The sequence below is a fragment of the Paralichthys olivaceus genome, chromosome 24 (genome assembly GCF_024713975.1).
Source record: "Paralichthys olivaceus isolate ysfri-2021 chromosome 24, ASM2471397v2, whole genome shotgun sequence".
Taxonomy (NCBI): Eukaryota; Metazoa; Chordata; class Actinopteri; order Pleuronectiformes; family Paralichthyidae; genus Paralichthys; species Paralichthys olivaceus.
The window spans coordinates 13129363-13153295 of NC_091116.1; the positions used below are offsets into that span (position 1 = coordinate 13129363).

The 23933-nt window shown below is 46.4% G+C and overlaps 1 protein-coding gene across 11 annotated transcripts in view; it reads left to right on the top strand.

Annotated features, from left to right (window-relative positions):
- The first annotated feature begins 2849 nt into the window (after nucleotides 1-2849).
- Nucleotides 2850-23933, top strand: part of pou3f3b (POU class 3 homeobox 3b) — a 205290-nt gene continuing 184206 nt past the window's right edge. For 9 of the 11 annotated variants that reach the window (XR_011240552.1, XR_011240559.1, XR_011240549.1 and 6 more), the window contains exons 1-2: nucleotides 2850-2930; nucleotides 6221-6412. The gene's annotated coding sequence lies outside the window, so the exon portion shown is untranslated. Of the gene's footprint in view, nucleotides 2931-6220; nucleotides 6421-23933 lie in introns of all 11 variants that reach the window. The other 2 variants (XR_011240551.1, XR_011240553.1) reach the window with 1 other exon arrangement.

The window sequence follows — 23933 nt, forward strand, 5'->3', positions numbered from 1 at the left end:
CCTTCCTCCCCCTCACCGTCCCGTCGATATGCCCGCCACCCCTCTCTCTTCACACGTTGGGTGTCGCCTGCTTGGCATGCCAGCACGGCTGCCTGTCAGGGAGGCGAAGAGTTGCTGGTGGTGGTGGTGGTGGTGCATCTTTTCGTGGGAGGTGGAGGGCAATTGAGTGACATCTGCTCTGCTGAGATGAGGGGCAGGCGGGCTCCTGGCATTGGCGGCCGCCGTGTCGGAGGCGTTGGCACGAGGCTGGCTGGGTACAGCAGGGGTGGCGGCGCCGGCAGCAGGCGGTGGATGGCCTTAACGGAGAACCGTTTGCTCAAGCAGCATGACATCTCCTGGAATGAAAGCACCCACACACTCACACAATACACACTCTTGGCAACACACACCCGTCCTCGCTTCCGTGCACACAAACTGGCACTCCGTCCTCCTTCTCCTGCTCTGTCACTTCCCTCGACTTGACTATTTCCCACCTCACACTTCAGGTTTCCTCAAAGCCGCCATGTCCTGCACAGAATCGCTGTTCAAAGGCGTTTTTCATCTGCAGTCTGCGACCGTGGACGGTGTCAGCGCGACATCGGGGTTCATTTACGTTGCCAATTACTTTCCCCCGCCGCCGAGTCCCTTCCATCTCTACCTGTCTGTTTTGTCTTTCATCCGCTCGCTCTTCAGGTTTCCCCTAAACCAAACACCGTTAATGAACCATGAAGATGACATCTGCACGAAAGCAACAACTACATTAATGTGAGCGGCAGCAACATCCCAGATCTCTGTCTCGTCACCTGCCACCCGGCAAAGAGAATACATAAGTAACGGGGACATGGGAAGAGGAAACGCATTTAAGGAAGGAGGTGTAGCGACTTATGGCGGGATGAGGATAAACGTGTTGCTAACTAGTAACCGCTAACTTAGCTATTCCTTCGAAGTATACTGTTGATAAAAGTTATTACCATCAGATAGTCGTCTCCGGCGGAGGACAAAGGATTCAGGTAACCCGGAGGTGACGGTAAAGAAAAAAACAAGATGAGTGACGTTTATTAGATTGTATCTAAACGAATCTACCACTCTCCTCTGTCTTTCCCTCAGAAGTTGTTTCCCTCCTCTTTCATATCACCGCTGTTGTCGAGGCACTGTGACGCTGAAGCGGTGTAAATTGATTTCCCGGAAGATGTGATGGATGAATAGAGAATGAACATCTTCATCGCTGACCCCGGCGCCGATTGCTTCTCCCCCTGCCCGCTCCGATGATTGACAAGGCTGCTAACGAGTGCCGTCGCCGGGCGTGTTATAATTTCGCTGTGTTGAAAACAGCCGAGACTCGGTCCCAAGGTAATGAGCTTCTGGGAGAGAGGGAGGAGAGAGGAGAGGAGAGGCTCACCCCGGGAGAGGTGAAATAAAAGAGGGAGTAAATAAAATAAAAAAAAGGAGACAAAGCACACGAAAGTAGATTAGAAAGAAGTTGAGGATATCATCGACTTCAGAGGAGCCGTTTCATTGTTTATCTGCTGTCTTGATGGATGTCTTTCAAGCCGACGGTTCCTCAGCTGCTGTGTGTTCATCTCTCAATCGCTGAGAGGCAGCGAATTTCAAAAGGCTCCATAAAAATGTGATATTTGCATTAAAAAAGTATTTGATGTAAAAGTGCTGCGTGCTGCAGATTGCATATCTGGGCGTGCACGTGTGTAGACACTCGAGCGCCTGCGTGTGTTTTTACAGCGTGCACATGCATGTGGGCACGTTGTAATTTATTCCTCCATGCGGGGCTGAGGGCAGGTCTCTGTTTATTTGGATGATTAGGAGGTGACAATATGTTGCTGATGATCAGCTTTATAATCAGCTACCATCACAGATTATTCTAACCTTGATTAAAGACCTGCAGTCTCCCTATCATCTCCCAGCTCAGCCTAACAAGATAGGACGACGCTCTGATTAATGCCAGAGAGCGACGAGTCATGACACAAAGGACAGGCCTGCATCACCGCGGGAGGACGCGGGGAAACTGTCACGCATCATACTTTGTTGTCTTTCTGATTTGTCTGCCTGATGCAGGACCTTTGTCTTAATTATTTCTCTTTTACAAATTAATCCGTGTGAGACTGATTCGGTTTTCATTACCGCCATAATAAGGACGGCGTTGTTGACGTCTGCCGTGATTAGATATCCAAAAGAAAACGTCGCGCCGCGGTGTCGCTGCTGTGCATCCGTCTGCTGAGGCAGTTTGCCCTCGGAACAAGTCGTAAACTCGTCAGCAAACTTTCTTTTGTCTTCGCCGACAATCGTGAATGTGACACTCACGTGTGTTTGTGTGCGATGGTGCGTGGGGGTTTGTGTTCTTTCCCGACAGAGCGTTTGATTCATTGCGTGGCGAGGTGTCGGTGAGGTCCCGGAGGTTTGTGGAAGAGGACAGAGTGAATGAATGAGTCTCTCTCTCTCTCTCTCTCTCTTGCAGGATGATGAAGGCAGGGATCCAGGGTCTCTGGCAATCAAGAGGCTGGAGGCAGACGCAGCCACCCCTGGCCTTTGATTCAGTTTATCACCGAGCAGCGCGGCCCGGCCTCACTGTTCCTCCCTTGGCCTCCTCCGCCAGAGTGAGATCATCACGCACTCTCGGCGAGAACAAGCCTCCAGTTTAGCAGCAGTGTCATGGTGAGGGGGAGGTTCACGATCCTCCGTTATTACTAAGCAAAAGTGCTTGTTTCCTTCCCTGAATAATAAACTTTTATCTCAGTGTTTGACTTTGGGAAGGAGACATGAATATTGAGTTGGTTAAGTTTCGACATCCAACCTGTAATTAATTCATCTCCTGACTAGTTAATATCTTTTCACATTTCTTCTGTTTTGATTAAATGGCGTTTTACGTGCTGCCCGGCAAGTTTGAGAATATGTTGGTGGTCCTTCGTCTTCTGCTCCCATGATGGCGATGTTTGAAGGTGAGTAGTGTCCAGACTTCACACTTAACTGTACCCAACAATGATGATGAATGATCTGGACTCTGTGTCGCTCTGCTTCTGATGTAATTTCTGTACAGATGCTCTTTTGTTTTCATCGTGGAACAAACCGACGAAACACAATCAGGGAACCAAACCTTCAATCTCAAACTTATCTATAACTCACAAGATCAAATAACATTATTAGTCCGACCTTTCAGTCCTGCACAGTATCGCCGATATACGATAGTTTCCGCACTTTATTCATTGAAGTATCTTAATCTTTGTCGACTTGAATGACAAAGAAGCTGACCTCAGTTTTCTGCAGCGGGCTGTAGTGTTCTCTGTTTGTCCGCAGTGTTCTTGTGTCCAGGTGCTCTCTGGACAAGGTGCCTTATGCGGCGCCACACTGAGCGGCGGGACAGTCTGAGCGCTGGAGGTCCAGCCGCTGATTGTCCCTCTCCTCCTTGATATTAAAGGCATTCTAGTGAGAATAATTTGTGTTTAGTGCCCTGCTGCGGAGAGAGCTGTCCTGTTTGACCAGCGAAGCCGACCTAATTCATCCTCTCCGAGTGTGTGTGTGTGTGTATGTGTGTGTGTGTTTGTGCTAAATGCAGAATAGCTGTTGTGACTAGCTCGGCGCACACAGAGCCTCGTTGTTGTTGCTGAGTGAGTGTGTGTGTGCGTTTGAGGGCCACTGGGTACGTGACCTCTCCTCCAGCATCCCCAAAGCAGCAGCTCAGCGGGCGGGCAATTCATGCCAAAGCCTGGCCGCCCCCGCTGCTCGGAGCACGCGCCCTCCCCGAGCACCCCTCCCCTCCCCTCTGCGTGCCCCCTGACCCATGTCTCCATGACGATGGGGAGTCCCGTCACACGGAGCACCTGGCACCTGGCCACCTCCTTCCCTCCTCTCTGTCTCTCTATTTCCACCCCCTCCTCCCTCTCAGGCCTCGTCGGGGGGGCCCGCACTGAAGTTTTACATCTTCATTCAGGGAGCAACAGGAAGTCGTCCAAGCCTGGAGCACGAACGAGCTGCTGCAGTGACGCAGTTTGATATTTCAGGGACACTCTACTCGATGCTGCAGGACAGTCTGAAGAGTGAGCTGCTTCTTGTCCATAGACCTTTAAAGCAAAGATTTATTATTTGGTATTTAAACAAAAGAAATGATAAGTTTAGACCATTGTGGTAGATGAGTGTCTGGGCCCACCAGGAAGACCCAGAGTGAATGGACGCCTGGAATGTTCTACGTGTCCTTCAGGCAGCAGAAAGAAGCGGCTGATTAAAAAGTTAAAGTTTCCCTTCGTAAAGTTGTGTTGGAGTCAAGATATGATCCTAAATATCATCTTCAAATCTGAAATATCCTTAATTCTGGTGTAAAAAGTTCCAGTTGAGTTCAGTCACTTGGTTTTTCTCTCCGAGGGAAATTAGCAGAAAGTTCCGTCCATCATCAGGATCGATATGCAGAGTCAAGAAAGATGACGTGTAATATTCGTCCTCCCTCTGTCACCTCCTTTTTATTTCTCCCTCTCTCTTCCCCCTTCTGCCTCCCCCTTCAGATGTGACATCGCTCGACCACTGAGTCAGCGAATGGCTCCTGTCTCCCCTCGCTCCTTATTACATGCCGATTAGCCGCACAAAGTGGTATAAAAAGGTGTCTAATGCAATTACCCTAGTTAGGACGTTTTAATAGTGTGCTGCGCCTCAGAGATGTATGTGCCAGCCAGCCGCTGACGTTAAATCAATAATCAGCCTGTCACGCCTGCTTGTTAATTCAGCGCTTTGCATTTTATTCCCCAACATGGAAAGATTGATTATTGGTAGCAGGGGTTTTGAAGAGGGGCAGGGGTTGATAATGATATGTGTGTAATGGGCTGCGTTGCTTTCATTTGCATGGGACTGTCACCGAGGTTTCATCTGCGCGAGCCTCCAGGTTGTTTATGCATTTCATGGGGACGCACAGGAAGTCCCCACCAAAATAAAGCATTAATAGACTTCAAGGCTATAATTAAATATAGTTGAGTTAATCCATCGTTGTGTCCCGTTACTCTTAATTAGGCTTCTTTTACATTTAACACATATTAGCAGACCTCATTGATCCCCGACCTCATGTCCAAAGCGACCAGGTCGTGCAGAGAGACGTCCTCATCCCTGCAAACTTCATTAGGAGTCCTTCGATACATCAGCTCGCACCGACGTTCCCCAACAAAAACCCTCCTTCCACCTCCACAACACCCTGCATTTGTTTCTCATCGCGTCCCCCTTCTCCTGAGCTGAAAGTTTAGAAAAGTGCTGCAAATGTATTCTCATCATTTATTACTCTATAACTCAAATGGAAGGTGTAAAAATACCTGCTCAACCTTGGAGGAACGGCGGAGAAATCAAGATGAGGCTTTTCGTGGATGTGACAAAGTCTCAACACTTTCCCCCGATGCATAAAGTATAAGTTTCGCCCGCGCAATTCAAGGTTGTGAATAATGTGTTTGCACTAAACATTTTAATTAAAAAACATCCGTATATGGCGATTCAAAGAATTATGGTGCTGCTTTCTCATCCCCTTCCTTCCTTCTAAACCAAAGTAATTCTACCGCGATGCAATGATGCCTCGATTTCCTTCAAGGAGATGGCTGAGAGCCGTATTAATCATTGTCTGGTGCTGGCCCACCTTCCCCGGGTGTTTTGCATCCGGCGACATCACTTTCAAAGTGTAGCTCCAAACCAGGGTAGAGTGACAAAGTGGTTCTAAAAGACGAGTGGCGCCGAGCATATGGCGGGGGGGGGACGGCCCGCACTCCAAAGCCAATCCCACAGAGAAGATGAAGAAGAAGGAGGAAGAGGGGGAGGAAAGGAGAGTCTGGGAAAAGGACGCATGGATGAAGATCATCATCTGGAAGTAGCACCTCTCCTGTTTGCTTCGCTTTACTTTTTGCCCTTTGCCAACAACTCCTCACTAACTTTTCTCCTAAAATCTCCTGCAAACCAAGGAAACAAAACCAAAGCACATTTTATTTTCCACAGCTTTTGGGGGCGAGCAGGAGAATTGTCATAAAAAAAGCTCGGCGCTCTGACCTGCATGCACGCATTTATAAATCAAACATTGATTCGGTGCTAAGTACCTGGCGAGTGCTTTCCTCGCAAACAAATGAATGCTCTGCCGTGTTCTTGTCTCCTGGCTTCCTCTGATTGGTTCTGACAGATATTCAGGCTTTTGGTGAAGTAATTAGAGCCTCGGGGTGTTAGCCGAGGAGAGGCCTTCAGCGCTGGGTAACTTCACAGTCTTTCCTTTCCCTCTCAGGTAATTGCTAGCAGCTGCACAGCCGGGGAAGTGAGCCTGAAAGAGCTCGGAATCGATTCCCGTCTTACCACCACCCCGCCGCCGCCGCCGCCGCCATCCTCCACTTCTTCCTCGCCATCCCTGATACCTTCAGATCCCACCGACCACTCACATGTACCTGATGCTGAAACAAGCCGGAGCCACTGCTGACAGGTACCCAGGTGACCGCAACCGAGTAAACACCACACATTTTGTTTACCCACCGTGTCCTAAAGGGCCGAAGGCATCGAGTTAGAGAGAAGAGAGGAAGGAAAAAGCAGTTTTATGTTGTTTGTTGTGTGAAAGGAAAATGAACTCCCTGCTCCGTCTCTCCAGAGGAAACAAAGAGAGTTGGAGAGTGTTTTTTAACTGAGTGTTCACCACCACCACCAACAGCTTCATCCACCTCTGCGGAGCCTTGCACCACTTATGCTCCCTGTCAGACTTCCCTTGCCTTCTTGATTTCTTTTCAACTCTGCGCTCTCTTCATCACACGTGTAGTAGCTGGAACTGCCAGCGGGCCGCAGGGCAGGGGAGCGTGAGCCGCCCAAACTGAAGAGAGCACGGGTGCCGCGCTGATAAAAGTCAGAAAATATTCACACGAGTTAACTTTTGAAAGAAGAATCGGGGTCGAGGTTCGACCAAAACATTGTTTAATGTTTGGTAACATCGGGTGAAGCCTCCCTCGAATTAAAAAGCAAATACTTCTCGCTGAAAAAAAAACTCCTTTGCATGACTCCGGAGTTCAAGCGCGGTTGGTGCATTTGTTGATCCATCCACCCTTTCCACCTCCACACACTGCTTCCCTGGTTTTATTCACTTCCTCTTCATGTGTTCTGGTGCGTTTCATAAAACAAGATTGATCATTTTCCTCGTGGGCGCTTGTGTGGTTTTTTTTTTTTCTTCACCCCCCCCCAGGCGGTGATTTCGGCGACCGGAGACAGGTCTCCCTTTTTTAAAAGAGACTTTGAGGAAGTGATATTTTTCGGTTGAAATTTTTAAAGGTAGTAATTAGACACCTCAGAGAGTCAAAAAGAAAAGGCAGCACTTTAAGCAAATGACTGTGCTTTTTTTCTTTTAAGCGGCAAGTTTGAACCTGCTATTACTGTCCATCATCGTGGGTTTGATAGAGCGCGTGGCTTTTAGCGTGTTCGGCGGGCGGTCAGCAGCTCTGGACTGAGAGGGGGAAGAAAGGTCAGGAATGATATTTGAATACTGTATAGTATTTTGTTAACCGTAGAATAAAATAGCAGAACTGAGAGGAAATCATATTGTCTCACTTGTCAAGTTCCCGTGTCCGTGCAGGCTGGAAGAAAAACACTGATAATTACTCGGTGTATAAATTGGCCCAGTTCTGTTTCCAGAGAAGCTGCGGCTCATTGTAGTTCCCTGTCATTTCAAGCCATCATTTTATTTGCATCATTGTCATATCAAAGTGAATCCATACAGTCTTTGTACTGTGATACACCAGGAAGACAAAATAACAACAGTAATAAAAATGATAATGAAGAGAGTGTGACAACTTAAAACACCAAAAGAAATTCAAGTGTGCAGCAGTGATGGATAGAAGCCGGATCCGGAAGATAAAGATAAATTCTCAGAAGCTTGAACAAAGACGGAATGTTCTGCTGCGAGCTTGAAGAGAATCTACGGCCGCTGAACACAGAACTCGTCTCAAATCATTCTGTGAATGTGCTCAGATCGGGATTTTACACTTTTCCCAGCTCTGGGGTCGGAGCCCTCTGTCGGTTGTGTACGTCTTCTGAAAGCTTACGGACGATACAGAGCAGTACGACTGGAAATACTGGTGGTGGGGGGAGGGGGGCAGCGTAGCCAAAAGCAGCAGCTGTTGCATCATTTAAACTTGCAGGCAGATCTTTAAATGTACTGTGGATGTGCGAGGATCGATCTTAAGGGAACCGCACGCCCAGTGATTCCTCCTAATGACGGAGGAGTGTGAGGCCGTTTTGCAGGTGAACCCTGTGGTGTCGGTGCTTTTCATTCATGAAGTTTCCATATTTCAACACGGTAATGTCCCCGTTCACACGGGCAAGTGGATCATTAACAGCAGGAGGAAGTCAAACGCCTTTTAATGTCGCCCCGAATCACCACATCTAAACATCACCGAGTCTTTTTAGAGACACACACACACACGCTCCCACCTCAGCTCGTGTTGGACCGAGACGCCAGGACGTTCACGACTTCTCTTAATGTATTTATGGACTGATTGGTGCCCACACACACACACACAGCCCGAGGAGAGCAGCCATAGTCTGAGGGAAAGCATTGTGTGGAGACATTAAAGTCTGTCTCAATGCATTCATCCTGCCAATGAAAACAAGATAGAAAGTGACAGAATGCACGCCTGACATCCGCCGACACCCAAACACTTGAAGCGAACGCACAGATTGGCTCACAGTGTTTACATGCTCGCCGATACGGCACGTCAGAAATATAAATTTTCTTGACGTGAAACAAAACAAACCCTTAGGGCCTGTAAAAGAAAAAATCAAACATCACCTCTTTAAATAAAAAGATGACAAGCAAAGGCAAAGCTGAATTGGATAACAGAGACTTAAATGACAAGAAACACACAGAGGAGTGTGATATACAGTACCAATTACAAAATGCTTAAATGACAAGCAAAGGGAATAGAATGAGATGCGCTGTAACGCTTCACCTCATGTAAACCCATCAGCACATAAGCCTGGATCCTGGTGGAGAAGTGACGTTTCATTGAAAAGCTCCTTATTTAAGGGACGTGTCCGTTTCTCCGCTCGTGTCGATTGAATTACATTTCTCTTAAACACAAAAGCTTATTGTTTTGCATCAGGGAAACGTTGCTGAATGGACTCTTCTCTCTTATTTTAATTAACATCGCAGGCTCGTCATAATGTCACCACTTTTCCCTTTTGTGTCCCGAGTGGTACCCCTCTTCTCTCTCGTCTACAAAAACCTGCTTTTCTCTCGCAGTCTCCTGGCGGGGGAGCCGGTGAAAGCCCGAGACGGGATTGTCAGGAAGGAAATATTGTCGTAAAATAACAGCAGGGGCAGGTGTTTTGTTTGAGCGCTCCTCTTTGGCATTTCTCAGCCGCTGAAGAACACAGCGGCAATTATAAACGACAAAGGCTGCACAGACACAGGTATAAATTCATTACCTTTAACAACCTCTGGCTTCTTTCTCCTGATCCTATCAGTCGCTCCTTTCTTTTCATTTACTCCCCCCACCCCCCTATTTTACTTCCTTTTCATTCATGTCCACTAATGTATACACAAAACACAGCGGAGAAGAATAGCGTAGTCTGCGGGAAACGGCCCGGACGCACACTCGCTCTCATAAATTCACACCGAGGCTCCTGTGAATCCAGATGTTCACATCCGCTCGTCTGTAAATCCAGAGTAGACAGGAAGTCATTTCCGGTGGCGGCTCAGGACGGAAGAGGACGTCACTGTGAGACACAGTGAAACTGAATCTTTCTCCTTAATAAACATCTTCCCTCAACAGTGACTCGTATCGATATCCGTGAGACGATTGTAGTACGGCAAAACTCCAAACAAAAGTTTTGGGGGGTTTGTAGTTTTGTGTATAGATAAAGTGTTGTCATCAGACGGCTGCATTTATAAAAAGGTTTGGACGAATTTAAATTTTATAGGTGCTGGGTGAAAATCAGGGGAATGACAAAGACCACGCGTGTCTCCGTCAACTGCATCCGTTCAGCGTTTAGGACAAACTGTCACGTGAGCTAAAAACACGCTAGCGTGAACATGTGCAATAGAGACAGACAGGCGGCCGTGTTCGAAAACCTCACGGACATTAAATGAATCTAAAAATGACCCTGTCATCGTGGCGGTGCATTGTGGGGGAGAAAGAGCGCTGCAGATAGCCTTTATCACAACCAGCCTCACTTCTCGTTACCCTCCGTCCGCCCGGGGCCACATTCAGAGGTGGAATGAGTGAAAACAAAATTAACTTTCTCTCCTCGCTTGATTTCTTTAACCCAAACACTGGAGGGGCCGTTTTTTTTTTAAAGGATTGGGATTGCACCAGGTTGAGTCATTCAGATCCGCCGCACGAGATGTCTCGAGAGGGCAGTCATGGCGGAGAGGTGACATGGCTCTGAGGGAGGACGGAGCTTTGTCTGGCCGTCTGACGTGGAACCTCACAACCACGCTGCAGGAACTCGATCCGCTCTTTTTTTTTTTTTTATCTGTGTTGAATGACGAGCGAGAGGGAAACAAAACAGCTGATTCTATTCTGAGAACAAGTTCTTCTCTTTATCTCTGCTGCTCGTCGACTGACTGACAGACGCTTTGATTGATGCACACACACACACACACACACACACACACACACACACACACACACACACACACACACACAGAGGCGGGTTGGCAAACTAAACCCCTCTAAGTTTCCCCACAGCGACGCAGCAGAGTGTTCGGTCTGTACATCAGTGTACAGGATATAATGTAAACAAAAGGGAGGACACATGCGTCAGTGTTGATTTATTATTCATTCTATAGATATTGTATTAATTAGTCAGTAGCAAAGACACAACTGTTCATGTTTGGATTGTGTCTCCGTTCTTACAAATACTTATTATTTTTTAATCTTAAAAATAAAACAGTAACGGCAATAAAGTATATTTAACGCTTTAATTTCCAGTGACTAATTGATTCATACTTAAATATTTGTCTGGTGTCTTACTTTGGGATTTGTCGGAGTTTCTAAAATCTGTTTCTTCCAGTTCCACTTTATTCAATAATATAATTTTCACGCACAACATTAAAATGTTCGGCTAAACGACTGGATGAAGCTTTTTCTCTGCGTTGAAAGCTGAAAGCAGCACATCAGCAGACAGACGGGTCGTTACGTTGACAGACAGGCAGCCTTCTGTCTCTGTTTACCCTGCACAGGCAGCAAGACAACTGAAAGGTCAGAGGTCAAACGGCTGTCTGGGGTCAACCCCTGCGTCTGGGCAGGGGCATTAATTTTAACACCAGGAGGTAGTTTAAGACCCGCTTAGGGGAAAAACGATATGTGCTGAGAGCGTTAAAGTGCCCCAGGGGCCTGAGCGTTAGTGTGACAGGTCATTATTTAGAAGTAAACAGAGAAATCTCAGACGTGTGGAAATAAAACGTATGAAAACTGAACACGCATGTTTAACACGGTCACACAGACTCACGTGGATTGATTGACGTGCACGTCCACTTAAGCTCCGCTCATCGTTGAAGAGTTATTCATTCGAAGGTTGTTGTTTGCATTTAGTAGATTTGATTTATGATTTACCGAAACTTAAAAAATACTGCTCCCAACAACTCTCAGCGACCCTGAGATGATCATACGTGTAAATAAGGCAGGTCTACATGTGTGAGCCTGACAGGTACACCGGTAGTCGGGCCATCACAGCTCCGACCTGAGGTCAGAGAAGGGTGGCGAGGAGCAGCTGGCGGTTGTCAGAGGTGGCGTACACGTCCAGGACACGGGATATCAAACCGCACGGCACGGCGACCCGAGAGCGGACACGTTTTTATCCGGAATCTGAGGATTTGTCACAGTTTTAAATGTGGGAATCCTTGAAATAGCGTGTGCCGTCATGTTTCACTGCAAAAGTAGAGGAGCAGGCAGCTGGGCTGTGATGACACATGGAGAAAGTGTTACTCTACCCATTTTTAAAGTTGATGTTATTACAGCGCGTCCCGTTTTACTTTGCTGCTCCGCTATACGGACAAAATACATCTTCCCTGTCAGAGACATCAGAGACATGTGAAGCTGTTTCCGTCCTTTCTGGCCACATACGTGTAAAGATGTGCAAATAACCAGGATGAGTTGAAATTAAAGATTAACTTTACACATCTAATGAATATTAGGTTTGATGAAACAGATTTCTGAAGTGCGTGTGCTCCGTACAGAAGGACTGTGTGGGAGAGCACACTGGCAAGAAAAATGTAATTAGCTCAAATAATATTTCATCAGAGGCAATTAGGTTTGAGAGTTGTGTTTTCAGAGCTGGTGAAGATTGAGGGACGTGAGACGAAGGCTTTACTTCTTTGTCTAAATCCAAAATTCATAAATAATTGATATGTAACGCTGCAGAAATGAGAGGAAATGCAAATTCGACAGTCCATTGTGTTTTCTTTTTACAAACAAAGTTGTGGAACTTCATTAATGACTGGACCTTTAGAGTTATTGTTTGACCACAGCTCTTAAATTGAAAGAAAGCTCATTTTCTGTAGTCGGCTGTGGTGACCGTGGCAGAGGGGAGTGTAAGTTCATGTTTGTGTGTCCTCGCTGCAGCTCGGCATGATGGAACACACACACACACACACACAGACACACTCTGGGACGACTAACTGCACAAAAACACCAAGCTTTGCTGACATTATTGGTTCTTGCCGGTGATTCTCAGTGAGCGTGGCAGCGGCAGCACAAACTGCCCCGCCTGTTATCCAATTGTGCGTCTGCCAGGTACGGCAGGCAGCAGTGTAGTGTTTGCGGAGTTGCCTGGAAGTAGCGGAGTCTCAGTGTGTGACAGCCTGTCAGTCATTACCTCTTGCGGCTCGCCTGGCGTTGCGCTCTTCCACGCTGCCAACGCGGACGGTTCAAACTGTTGTGCGTGGCGCTCGTGGAGATACTGTACCTGTCGTTTTTGTTTTCAGCTTCTCCTTCTGTTTACTCGCCCGATAAATCTCACTTCCTCCCACTGTTCAGCCCGACAGTCAACCAAAAGCTTTCTCAGGCGACAACTCCGCAGCACCGAGCAGCACATCTCCAACATCCCATCCTATCAATTACTATCAATCATCCGCCGGCCGGTTAAGAGCCGGTGACGCCATTATCACTTCAAAAACAGACAAAAAGAGAGAGGAAGGAGGATGGAGGGATGGAGGGAGAGATCCAGCCTGTAATTAGTGGCCCTAACTGGAAGAGAGAACAGGGGGCCACATGTTTAGGGCATCTGTGGCAAAGCACACACACACATTGACACACACACACACACACACACACACACATGGTCTCGCTAGCGTCTGGGGGTCCGGTGGTGTCAGTCCTACTCTGGGCCAGCGGCCAGAGCCTCTGTCCCTGTCATGTGGGCCCGTTAATGAGGAAGTCACATATGGACTAGGGACCCTCGTTAGGCAGGCGGGCAGGGAAACACACACACACACACACACACACACACACACACACACACACACACACACACACACACACACACACACACAAACAGGTGCAGGTGAGGGCGCACACACAGAGTGATGGACATGAGGCAGAGCAAGCAAGCTGGGGGCAGAGAAAGAACATGCTGTCATGGACGACATGAGGGCTGCACCAGACGGGCCTCACACACACACACACACACACACACACACACACACACACACTCACAGACACACACACACATGTACAATACCACAGGCCTCAGAGCAACACAAGCTCCCCCTTGTTAATGAACTGAACTAACTAGAGAGCCGTGCTGAGAGCGGACCGACCACCGTACTTTAGGGAGGGCGGTTGGATCAAGTAGCTGGGAACCGTGGAGCCTCGTTCAAACCCACAGAGCAAGTTAAAATTGTTCCGGGCTCCTGTAAACGACAGTTGAAGTCACAGTGCTTGACGTTTTTTAACACAAATAAATGTGGGTTTGTGCGGCAGCGTGAGCGACCCTCTAGTTTTACTGTAAGTTTTACTAAGACGCAATCGAGGTAGATGTTGTCATCAGACGTTACACGGAGCAGTGAAATCTTTATTTTTATGAAATTGATTTACTTCTCTTAGACGTTAGAGACAGACAGATACTAACTGCTTCGACTGACAGGTGATCTGTGAAGCGATGACCAAAAGAAACACAATCCGACCGTGTGTGTGTGTGTCTGTGTGTGTGTGTGTGTGTGTTCAGAGGAGGGGTGGCGGAGGCATCATGGGGGCAACGCTCTTTCACACGGGCCTCTCACCAGCTGTCACCCCCAGCACACCGCTGAATGGAGCCTGTCACTCCGCCGGCCCCGTCGGGATTTAGCTGGTCAAGAGAGAGAGAGAGAGAGGAGAGGAGAGGAGGAGAGAAAAGAGGATGGAGGGGAGGGAGGAGGCGAGAGAGAGAGAGAGAGAGAGAGAGGGGAAAAAAATGAAATACAAAAGCAGCTCAGAAAAAGCTGGAGAGCAGGGATTAGGGCGCACATGTGTAGAAGACACTAATGCATCTTACACTAACTTCACCCTCAGCCCCTTCCCCTCGCAGCCCCCCCCCCCCCCCCCCCCCATCAAAGCCCAGGATTAAAGATCCCGAGCGGGCACAGAGGAACATATAGGCCCAGGTCTCCACATCTCCGACTCTGTGGTTATTATCCATGTAGCCTCTTTAGCTTATTACAGGCCTCATCCTGCTATTTATCGTCCCTTTGTGTCATATTATTTCCCTCTGCCTTCGGAATACATTATATATATTTTCATTCAAGTTAAGATGCAGATCAGACAGGTTTAGAGAGCGACCTGCGGGGGGAGTGAGGGTGGAGGTTGGCTTGTGTTTGCCACATCTGCTCTCCGCCCGTTCGCCACCGCGAGGGCGAAGGAGAACAACGCAGGGGTCGCTTCCAAATCTGAACCTCGCTGGCTAAATCTCTCCCTGCCGTTCACTCTGCGTCCCTCCCTCTCTCTCTCCTTCACCTTCTCCGTCTGCGTCTCACGCCTTCTTCGCTCGGCAGCTTTGTGTTCGCAGACGGCGGAACACGAGCGGCAGGTTTCGGCTCAGGCAAAGTCGTCTTTTTCTGGAGACCTGAGGGAGGTGAAACGAGAGGGAGGGGAGGGGGTCGGTGCTGTTCGCCGCTGATACTGCTGCTGTCACAATCCTCCCTCCCTCCCTCCCTCTGTCTCACATACGCACACTCCCATTCAAATTCAAAATTGCTTTATTGGCATGACCAGAAGTGAGTACAGTGTTGTCGAAGAAGGTCGTACAAGGGTTAAATAAAAACAAACGCTTTGCATGTCCGCACAAGATGAGACCGAAAGATAAACACTTAACATTTAAAGGATGAAACAACAGAAGGAGATTATTAATTCAATTTAAGGGTTTTTCTTAAAATCCAGGAAGAAAAAAAGAACAATTTAAAGTGTTGTGCCAAGATGTTGACTTTTATTTTGGTGGAGAAGCTTCTCCTTTCCGTCTTCCTCCAGTCTGCGGAGAAGCAGGAAGCGTTTCCTGTGTTTTCCACCAGATCTCGTCGTCCTCTGCGTCTCGGAGCCCAAAAATATTCTCCACTAACATTCCTGCCTTGGATTTGTTCTTAAGAATATTGTGGCGCGGTTATACAGAGAAGTGAGAGTGAGAATTAAATCACGAGCAGGCTTCGTGCACCGCTTCGCGAGCGTAACTCCAATGTTCTTCTTGCCGTAAAGGTTTTACATGACATGTGCGTGTTCCCCCCCCCCCCCCCTTTTTTTTTTTCCTCTTTTCATGGGGTTGGTGCAGATTCAGCCATGCACATCATGAATAGCCAAAAATCACAGCATCTTGCCCATAGGGGTCACTAGCACTTCACCAAATGGCTGAGGATTTGCAATGGAAAAGAGCTGCTGGTGGAGTGTAGCCATGTGAGTGCGTGTGTGCTCGTGGCCTTTCCACACACACACACACACACACACACACACACAGGATACCGCCCCATATGCTGAACTCTGAGCTAACCCACCAGCAGCTCTCACACCTACATGTATGTAGCATTTTCCCAGCATGCCTCTCTGTCCATAGCGTGCGCCATTATCTGCATTTCTTCACATGGTGTGGAAGAGCCTGGGCTCGTTGGCCGCAGCTCAAACCGGCCCTGATTAGCAGGAGCTACATGGACGTGACACGTCCTCTCTGCCAGCGCGTGATCCCCCCCCCCCCCCCGCCCTCCGCCTCCATGCTGCCACACACACACACACACACACACACACACACACACACACACCAGTCTACTGCCTGGAAGAGTAGACAGGCCTCGAGCGAAATCCAACCCCCCCTCCCCCCCCCTACACACACACACACCGCTGATGCAAATGAGCTCTCTGGTCAGCCAGGCTGAAAAGGCAAGAGAAGGCAGGAGCGTATGGCCAAACAGCGGGGCTACCACCCAAACCCCCCCCCCACACACCCACCCACCCACCACTACCCCTACTCCCCCACCATCACCACCTTCTCCTCACCCCTCTCCATCACTCACCCCCTTCAGCACACTCACACAAACCAATGCACAATATCTCCCTCGTCAACACACACCCAATTCCACCCACTTCTCTCACTCGCAACCCCACCAACGCCTCACACACACACACACACACACACACGTACATGAACATGCACACACTAACACACACACACACACACACCTCAAATCTTCTTCCTCTGTGCCGCCTCATATTTACATATTTCGGTTCTGCAGCTAGATTCTCTGTTAAAGGATGAAACTGCGTCTCACCAGAAAAAGTTTTGTCACATGTGTGAGTTCTTGGAGAAATTGATGGATTGTGTGTCGGTACAAAAACAAATAGTATATTTTCCCCGAACAGAATATATTACTGTGTTACACTGAAAAATATTCCATGAAGTAAATTAGATCGATTTCATTTCACTATTGAATAATGACATTCAATTTATAAATTCAAGATATTGGATAATTTGTTAAAATAATTTTAAAGGGAAACCAATTAAGATATATATATATATATATATATTTTCAGTATTTGTATTCAAATCTCTAAATACCCATATATTAAAATATTTGACATCGTGTAGATGAGCCACAGGTGGAGACGTCAGAAACAAATAGAATGAAGTGAATAAAAGTGTATTTTCTCTGGGACCTAAAACAATAACACTCCAGTGGTTTGAATTTAAATCATTGAATTAAAAAGACAAAAACACTCAAAACTGTTTTTGAAATATAAGATAGTAAAGATATTTCTATTATAAGATATTTACAGAATAAGTCATGATTGCACAGTAAAAATCACTGGGTCCATTTACAGTGTACACGCCCATTTATTAAGTGTATTCAGAGAATATAGATATTATAAATAATCTGTTAGAAATAAAGAACATTAACTTGTTAACAAACATTCACCAGATTTTAGCTTTGATTAAAAAAACCCTAAAATACAAACTCTGGGTCAAACAGCCTGTGATCGTTGTTTTACTGCCTAGTTCTGCTTCAAGTTAAGAATATTAAATATAAAATATTATTAAATATAAAATAACGGCTCAATGACTGAATCTAAAACGAGGTGTATGGTTTCTGTTCACATCGTTATCTTTTTAATTCTATTTGGAAATCGATGTTTTGAATTTAAGCCTCGTTCATAAGAAAAACTACTCAGCATCTTGAACCCATCATCTTTCTGACCAGTCGTTGTCATCGTGCGTGCGGAGTGCATTACATCCTGTACTGTACTTCCTGTACACGAAGGTGTGAGTCAGGCGGTTGCAGCGGGGGGGGAGGGAGGACGTCCTCCTCCCACACTTCCTCCCTCCCTGTTCCTCTTCCACGGTTTCACAGTTTGAAAACGGCTTTAAATCAAAAGTAACCGAAACGTTTGTTCCTTTAATTGCACACCGTCAGGTTCATCGTATCGCTCCCGATGATTGATTTCATGAAAATCGGAATTAATACACAGATGCATATTCGCAGGTCGCTGAGGTCGAAGTCGTTTCCGTGCACGTGTCCCTTTAAGGCCCCGACAGAAAATTTTAGCTGATGCACAAGCACGCTATTAAAGCAAGTGGCCTAATTTTCACTCTCCTTCGCTCTTTAGATTCACTCGCAGCATCAATTTCTGCCTCTAATTCTGAATCCCAGCAGAGCGACTTTTATTCTTTCATCACACTGGCATTGTCTTCAGCTCTCATTAAGGCAGCCCCCCCCCCCCCCCCTCCTCCTCCTCCCTTCCTCCCTTCCTCTCTCCCCTCTCACTCTCGCCCCTCTTCAGGAAAGACCCACTCTGTTGACGACACAGTCAGGTCTGCTCTCATCAATCAGCGCTCAGCAGAGACGCAGAGACGCTGAAGTTGAAGTCCAGAGATTTTTTCTGTCGTTAATGTTTCAATCAAAGAATTTTCTCGTGCTGTACAATTTAACCTTTTGAGTTAATGTCGCCCAAATATTTGCACAAGATGGTGAAGTAGCTTTTCTATTAATGACAGCCGCTCTTTTAAAGAACAATATGGATTCTGAAGGATAAATAAATAGATGTAGTGAATAAATGATTATAGTAATGATCTGGTAGCTTATGAAATAAGAAGGTAGCTCCTCTTCAAGACAACACAGGTGCTCAAATATCAAGATGCTAAATCCAATGAAGAAATATATATATTGGCATTATTTATATATTTATATATTTATTATTATTTCTGAGAATTGAACGTTGAAATTATCTTAAAGAGTGAATTTAAAAAACACCGGTGATTAGGTCGCAGAAGTTTGTTTTTTACACGTCTGACTCATCAGCTATTTAAATGTGTCTCCAAACATTTCTTTCTCCAAATTAAGACGCTTATTTCTCCATGAAAAATTCAACACAAACAAAATCAAAGTCTGGATTAAAATGAGAAACACCTCCTGCACCTGCGTTCCAGCATTGTGACAAAGCAAAGCATCGAAACAAGAGCACATGCTATTTATCGTAGATCTGCTGTTCGATCATCCCGTGGCGTCGAAGGGGAAGAATATATATAATTTCACCCGGGTCGAGGTCAGCCATCCACATCTTAGCGAGGTCGTGAACTTGACCCCGACGCGGCGACCCCGCGGCTCCCGAGGAAAACCAGGAACATTGTTTAGCGAGCACTTACGCTCAATCTTCCCCCTCTCTCCGTCCCACGAGCTACAGTGCACGCTCCGTCCTGCACAGCTCCTAGGTGTGCAGCCGCCCGGTGATAAAAATGTTACAGCAGCAGCAGGGCCTGTCAGGAGAGGAGACGGGAGGGGGGGAGGCGGAGGCAGCGGCGGCGGCGGCGGTGGTGGTGGTGGGGGAGTCAGGGTCGGAGGGGGTGGGCCGGGGAGGCTACAGGAGGTTTTCACTCAGCGGAGGAAAGAAAGGGGGCAGAGAAGAGGAGAAAAAAACCCACAATAACATGAAAAGATGAGATGTGAGGAGGTAAAAATGTTACTTCTGGAGGCAGTTTTCTCAAACCAATGACAACAGAGCTTTTCACCTTTGTGGTGCAAAGGTCAGGTTTCGCCTCAGGCCAAGTCAGCCCAGACTTAGAGAAGCAACTTTCCCTTTTTTCTCCACAGAGGGATAAAAGTGTGTGTGTGTGTGTGTGTGTGGGCGAGAGTCTGTCTGCCTGTGTGTGTGTGTGAAAGAGCTCACACACACACAACAGAGCCTGTACATTATCCTGCTGTTAATGGGGCTGTTTTAATGGCTTCACGGGGGTGTGAGCTCAAAGTGCCACCCAGACCCATGCTTTTTGTCTCCTCTCTTTTTTCGAACCGATAGTTTTCTGCAAAGAGGTGTGACACATTTCAGAAACGACTCTGTTTTACAACTGTTAGCCGCGCAATTACACATCCTGCCAGGTTCCCCCGTTCACAGCTCCACTCAAAAACTAATATTTTAATATTCTATACATGCAATACGCACGAATCTATGATGAATAGCTCCCAGTCATCTGTAAACAGAACAGGGGCTCCAACCCCTGGTGTGAGGACCTGTGTTTGGTCACTGAACATTTGCTATGAGGCGCAGATGAAAGGATATCATTCTTCAAGAGCGTAGTACTTTCCGTTATATTCTACGGCTAGTTTCATTTTTGTGTGAGTTTTTAAAATAAAAATTAAATCAGTAATCGTGTTTCTGACTCTGATTCAGACTGTTTTGCATCTTAAGAGTCAAAAATATCAGTAAACTCTCCTGAAATATACTCTGACAGTTCAGGATTTATTATTTAATACTGGCTTTTTAAAGAAAACTGTGATTTAGTCAAGTTGAGCATTCGGTTAAAGTAACGTGCGGAAAGATAAAATGTTTCACTGACAAAAAAAAAAAAAATACTCCAACTGGTAACTTGAGGTTTATTAACAGGAAAGTGAATTTAAATTAAAACAAAAATATTGAAGTAAGTTTTTAAGTTTGTCCAACAATCAGTTTATTAGACACAAAAGTGTATTGTGTGATTTAACAGTTCATGAAAAGTTCATTCGAACTGTTTTATATTCGGTTACGTATAAAATTTAATTCTGCAAACTGACTAATGGTTTTAAAAAAATTGTGAAAAGTAAGAATACGTAGTTTTTAATCTCAGGCCGTGGGAGTTTTAATCACTAGTTATTAGAGGAGAGAGTTTCTCTGTCTGTCTTTCTATTTTTGATGAAATCTCTTTTTCTCTTTGCTTTCAAACTTAAAGGTGAGAAACTCGTGTGACGACCTCCTCTCGTCGTTTTTTTTTATAACCAGCAGATAAAAACCACTGTACCTCTTGCAGAAAAAAAAGAAAAGGGGGAGAAAGAACACTTGGGGACGAGGGGATGAATAGAGTGAAAGAGAGAGTGAGTGAAAACAGGGAAAAAAAAAAAAAGAGTGAAGTCTGATTAATAATTGCAAGGCTGCTAGGTGCCGATCTTCTGGCTTCTCACTTCAGTGGGCCGGCGCGGGGATCTCGCCTTCGGCCGTGTCGGTGGGGCTCATTAGGGAACCTCCAGGGACCTGACAGAAATTGTTAGCGGGATGTGATGGCCGAATCAGACGCCCCTCCCCACCACCGCCGCCGCCGCTCCCTCCACCCCTGCTTCCTCCCTAATTCCCCCCCACCCGCCAGTATGCCCCTCATCGGGCCAGGGAAGGAGGAGAAGGGGACCAGCGTTCCTTTTTGAAAAACACCCCCTCCGTCCACTGGTCCATAACAAGTCTGCCTGTACTACACCTGTAATCAAACTGAAACACCCCCCTTATCCCGAAAAAAGAAAAAAAACCACCGGGGGAGCGTGACCAGCTACAGCCCTCCTATCTGATTGGAGCCGGCGGAGGCGAGGAGTACCAGAGCCCCGATCCATAATTGATGTGTGTGCACAATTACAGGCCTCCAGACATCAGCAAAGTGGTGCACAGGCGAGCCTCAAGGATAGCTGCATTTTGAATAGGCATAGGTTGCATAAAAATCAAGGATCACACTGTTTCCTCGGACTGCACCCCCCCCCCAACATCTCTCTCCCTCCTGAATTTTGATACCCGCTATCTGTCCAGTGTGTGTGTGTGTGTGTGTGTGTGTGTGTGTTTGAAATGTGCCAGGCTAGTATAATGGATGAGTGGATGTGGGCTCACTTCACTGGATATGCATACCATTTCTCCGTCTGGTGCATATTTTTGACTTTGAGGGCATTCATTTGCACTCGTCCACTCCCATGAGCTGCACACGGCTGATCTGTTTACTTTCTGCAGCCGTACGATCAAATTCCCTGTTTACCTCAAACGTTAGAAAAACACAGATCGGGCTCGAGCGTTCCTTCGCGTCCTTTTTCGTTGTTTGGGGTTTTTTAAGCGATTCTCCGTTGCCCGTCCTGAATTCGCCGCGGTTTTAATTTGAGTCATTTCTTCTAAGAATAGTCCTTTATGATATTTTCCAATTAATGAGGTTTTGTTGTTGAGCTCTAAAGGTTTCAATTAGTTGTTTGAATAATTTGTTTTAGCCTTTTGAGGCAATAAAAGGCTGCGGAAATTAACTCGACTGAGCAGAAGTGTCCACCGAAGATGGCTGGGCGATCGAACTATATCAGTAATTATCACCATATAACAAATATCCAATATATTATAAATATACTTCATACAATATACTTTAAACTGATTCGAAATGTATCTTGATAATCATTTTTTGGAGCAAATATCAACACTTTCAAAGCTTTTAGTCACTTTTACCATTTATTTAAAATCAATTCAAAGATTTTTCGTGTGCAGCAGTGACCAGACTGAGAGAAATCTCAATATTAATTAGTCACAGTATCAGGAAATCAAATGAATACATCTTTGTGCTCATTTTTACTTTTTCTACTACAGAAAATGATCTAATTACATGTTCATAGTTCACTGAAATGTGTATTTTCAGTATTTCCCCCTCATTAAAAATAGTTTCAACCGATATTTTTGAACACAAAAGACGCGATCGTAGCTCAAAGTGCAGCGCGGGAGCGTCGGAGGCGTTTTCTTATGTGCGGGTGCGTCGTCGGGGAGAAGGCCCCGCTGAATAATCTCTCACAGAAGTGAAAAGATTATTGTTGATTAACTCTCTGAACGCCCGGGTGCTCCAACGCTAATTTGGCAGCTCAGCAAAAAAAAAAAAAAAAAAGCCATTTGCAAAGTTTTTAAAAAATTTACATAAACCCTCATTTTTTCAAGGAGGTGTGAACATGAGTGGACGAGCGAGCGAGTGTGTGTGTGTGTGTGTGAGCTGTTTTTACAGTAAACTACTTAAAGGTCATTCAGGTCGTCGAGCTCTTTTGTAACTACAAACATATCAGCATAATTTTAAATATTGATCGCTCCTTTTTTTCCAGCGCTGAATCTCTTGACTCTCGCTGCAACTTTTCAGCAAAATCTATTTTCCTTCACTGGATCAAGAGTTTTTCCTCGATAAAGTTACCGCGGAACTTTGAAGGGGCGGGTGGGGGATGGGGGGTGGAGGGGATAACAGGTTTCCCGGTCTCGGAGCGTACCTCCGCTTGTGATCGACGTATTTCCTAATTCCATCTCCGTCGTGTGTTTTATTTCGTTGTGAACCTCGGCTCCTGATTGTTTGTCAGCCAAGAGCAGATTATGGTTTGTGTTGTTGGAGGATAAAGTTAGAGAGAACTAATGAGTTAATCTCGTGAGTAAACGTCTTCAGATCCAGACGGTGAACTTGTTCAGTAATCAGTTGATGACCTTGTGGCTTTTTTCCACAATCAGCCGCACACTTAAGTAAAATCCTTTCGTGCGAATGTGCCTCTGCGTGGGAGTCGAAGAGGGAAAAAAAAAAAATTCTAATGATACAACATGGCTGACCCCTGAGTTCAGGTGAAGAAGCAATCGCAGTTTTTCTCTGGAAACAAACCAAAGCAGTGGAATCAGCCCTCGTGAACCACGCGAGCAAAAACGAACCTCTATCCTGCCGTCCTCAGCGGAGATATTTATACTAGAACGAGGAGAAGGAGATAGAGAAGAAGAAGAAGAACGTGTAGCCTTGCAGCTCACAGAGCCGAATCTAGTGTCTTCACCCTTGAGTGTCAACAGGTGAAAGTGGGCGATAACACTGTTTGATGTTGCCAGACAGAATTTCTACCACCCAACTTCACTTCTTCTTCTCGTAGACCTCTCAGCAGACTTCAAAGTCCCCCTCCTCCCTCCTCTATCTCTCTCTTCTCACTTTAATCCACTGCAGCAGAGCCCTTCAGTTCAAAGCGCTCAGGAACACCCCCTCCGCTCGCAAAAAACTGCAACCCAAACTTTTTCTCCAACCACCCTTCCTCCTCCTCCTCCTCCTCCTCCTCCTCCCTCTGCTGAGTAGCAATTACAGCTCTGCTAGCGCGCTGACCAGCTCCCGCTATTAATTAATCCCACAAAGAGCGTTCATTTCCTGGCTTTCTCAGATTGACAAGAGATGAAGGGGAGGAGAGGGGGAGCAGAGATGCCCGTTTCAAAGGCAATTCAGTCTGACCAAGCCAAAGAGAGGGGAGAAGAAGAGAGTAA